Here is a 3133-nt window from a genome sequence, read left to right on the forward strand (position 1 = left end):
GGATGGGCGTTTAGTTCACTCAATGGGGAAAAAGAATGGAAGGGTGATCAGGAACACCCAGTCAAATAAAGGTAGAAAGTCCTTGTAATAGTGAAAAGCTGGAGGAGTTAAGTCAGAGATCACATATGCTGAAGTCAAGAAATGTTGCTGAAGTCAACAAATAAAGCTGTAGTCACAGAAATAAATTAGAAGGGGAGCTAATCAATGCAGAGAGAAGAGACACAATTAAAAAAACTGGTTCAAATGTGACAGTTTTTCAAACAGAGTTTCAAGAAAACGTTAAAGAAATTAAAGCCCCAAACCCAGCACTATGTTGAAAAGAAACAGTTTTATAGAAACGTTTTAAGATAACAGAATACACAGGGCGGGATGAGCCAGGTCAGGGAAATCTTGAGAAAGCTTATCAAATTAAAAGCAAGAATCAAAAGGCACAAAATTGAGGAGAGGATTGCAAACCAATAACCAAACCTTCTGAAGTTGCTGTAAGGAAGCCTTGAACTGTGCGCGCCACAGGTCATATTACTGGATACACGGCTAAACTCTGACTATCCTTATCAAAACCAGTACAAAGAGTCAGCAGCATCACGACAGGAGCTTCTCTTCTGGGCGCTTGATTTGAGCCAAGAAATCTTTTCTTTGTTCACAGTAAGCTAGTCCTAACCTCAGATGAAACCTGGCCCGTCAGTAATTCACATTCAGCACACAAAGGACTGCACAAGGCCATTACGTAAGCAGTAGTGTGATCTTCTTTGGGGAGAAAATCATGCTGAGGAACAAAACTTGACAAGAACTTGCACCCAGCAATATGCAAAGGGGAAACGAAGCAGCAGAAGTTGAGGCATGGAGCATGGGGGGTAAGGCAGCAATGTCGTTTCAGACCATTAGTCTGCAAGGACGGAGGTCGGGCACTAAACTGTTTTCTCTTTCCAGAGGTGAAAACGCCTGAAAAGTTGAATAACTGATAAAGAGCTAAGAGAGAGAAAAGCCAGGAAATGACAAATGCAAAAGGTTCCTGTTGGGAGTTCCTGATTCTGGCAGCCTGAGGGAGGCAAGGCTGCCATGGTTTCATGCCCAGGTCCAACCAGTAGTGAGGCTAAACATGTGTCATGGTCTAACCCCAGCTGGCAACTAAGTACCACGCAGCCGCTCGCTCAACCCATGGGTTGAGATAAAGACAGTTTAAGAGGACAGAAAGGAAGGAAAATAATGATAATGTTAATAATAATAATAATAACAATAAAATGACAATAATACTACTAAAAGAATTAGACTATACAAACAAGTGATGCACAATGCAATTGCTCACCACTCGCCAACTGATGCCCAGTTAGTTCCTGAGCAGCGCTCGCCCTCTCTTGGCCAATTCCCCCACTTTATTACTGGGCTTGACATCATATGGTATGGAATATTCCTTTGGCCAGTTTGGGTCAGCTGTCCTGGCTGTGTCCCTCCAGCTTCTTGGCCTCTCCAGCCTTCCTGCTGGCTGGGTATGAGAAGCTGAAAAATCCTTGACTTAGTCTAAACACTACTTAGCAACAACTAAAAACATCAGTGTGTTATCAACATTATTCTCATACTAAATCCAAAACATAACACTATACCAGCTGCTAGGAAGAAAATTAACTCTATCCCAGCTGAACCAGGACAACATGCATTCCCAGCAGGTGACACATAGAAACACACCTGTATAATACATAGATACATGCACATGCGGCCAGATGCACAGTTCACCCAGGGAGAAAACAGAGAAAATGGGCAGACTGAGGAACGAGGGCAGGGTCTCAGAGGATTGTGTAGGAGCATCCCTTCATATGTGGGGAAAAAAGCACAGCCCGTGTGAAGATGCTTTGCACGGTAATTTAGGAGTCAAAAACCCAAGTTGGTTACATTGCCTCGCATATGCAAATCATTATCAAAGCTACAAGTAACTCATTTCTGAGTAAAGCCAATGTTTCCTGTGGAGTTTCCCTCACGAATTAAAAACCTTAATCTTTATGGGACCTTGGGGTACAGGTTGTAAATATTCTATGCAAGGTCACTGTGTTTGTTGATGGCACTTCTGGCCAAGCTGAAGTGGTACTTGCCTATTTATAGCATGCACACACCACACGAAGAAATCCTGTCAATCTGTACAGTGCGACTTTCATCTTATTCTTCAGCCATGCTGAATATTTTTTCGTTACAGAGAACAGAAACAGTTTGCAAACTAATTGACTCATTGACTTGTTTCTCCCATTTCAAAATGTTGCGATCTTTTGGAAATCGTAGAGCACACAAAGCCTCATCCCTTATTTCAGAACTCAGTGCACTGCATATATTCTGGGCTGTACTTTGGTTGCATTGGGTGGCTTTTTTTTTTTTAAAAAATGGCAGTCCAGAAAATTTATGCTCATTTAGTGCACTATTTACTCCTCTATTAAATAAAACATGATCTAATACTGTATGACTGCTGTAGCACTTCATTAAACACACTCTTGGTTATATTAATATAGGAGAAAATTGTTTAAGGGACCAGATCAGTCAACATCTATTTGCTCAAATTTTGCAGTCCCACAAGTCGAGCTGTGGGATATTTCCATACCATGGAACGTCATGCCCAGTATATAAACAGGGGGAGCTGGCCGGGAGGGGCGGATTGCTTCTCAGGCATCGGTCAGCGGGTGGTGAGCAGTTGCATTGTGCATCACTGGTTTTTTTTCCCTCTTCTTTGTTTTTTGTTATATTCCTTTTCATTATATTATTGATGATTATATTTCATTATTACTATTGTTAGTATTATTTTACTTTAGTTATTAAACTGTTCTTATCCAACCCACAAGTTCTACCTTCTTTCCCGATTCTCCTCCCCATCCCACTGGGGAGTGGGGGAGCGGGGGGGGCAGTGAGGGAGCAGCTGCGTGGCTCTTGCTGCTGGCTGGGGGTAAACCACGACAGCTTGCCTTGAACTGAATAGGTGTACTAAAATGATGTAGCAGGTAGCATAGTTTTTGGAGTACTGCCAGCCAAGCACATTTAAATAAAGATACAAGCAGTGTGATCATCCAAAAGCAAAAGGTGGGTGAAGTTGCCATGGGAGACACGCAAGTAACAAAAGTGGTAAAAAAAGGGCAAGATAAGCAGAGGCAATGCAAAG

Source organism: Gymnogyps californianus, chromosome Z, assembly GCF_018139145.2.
Source record: "Gymnogyps californianus isolate 813 chromosome Z, ASM1813914v2, whole genome shotgun sequence".
Lineage (NCBI taxonomy): Eukaryota > Metazoa > Chordata > Aves > Accipitriformes > Cathartidae > Gymnogyps > Gymnogyps californianus.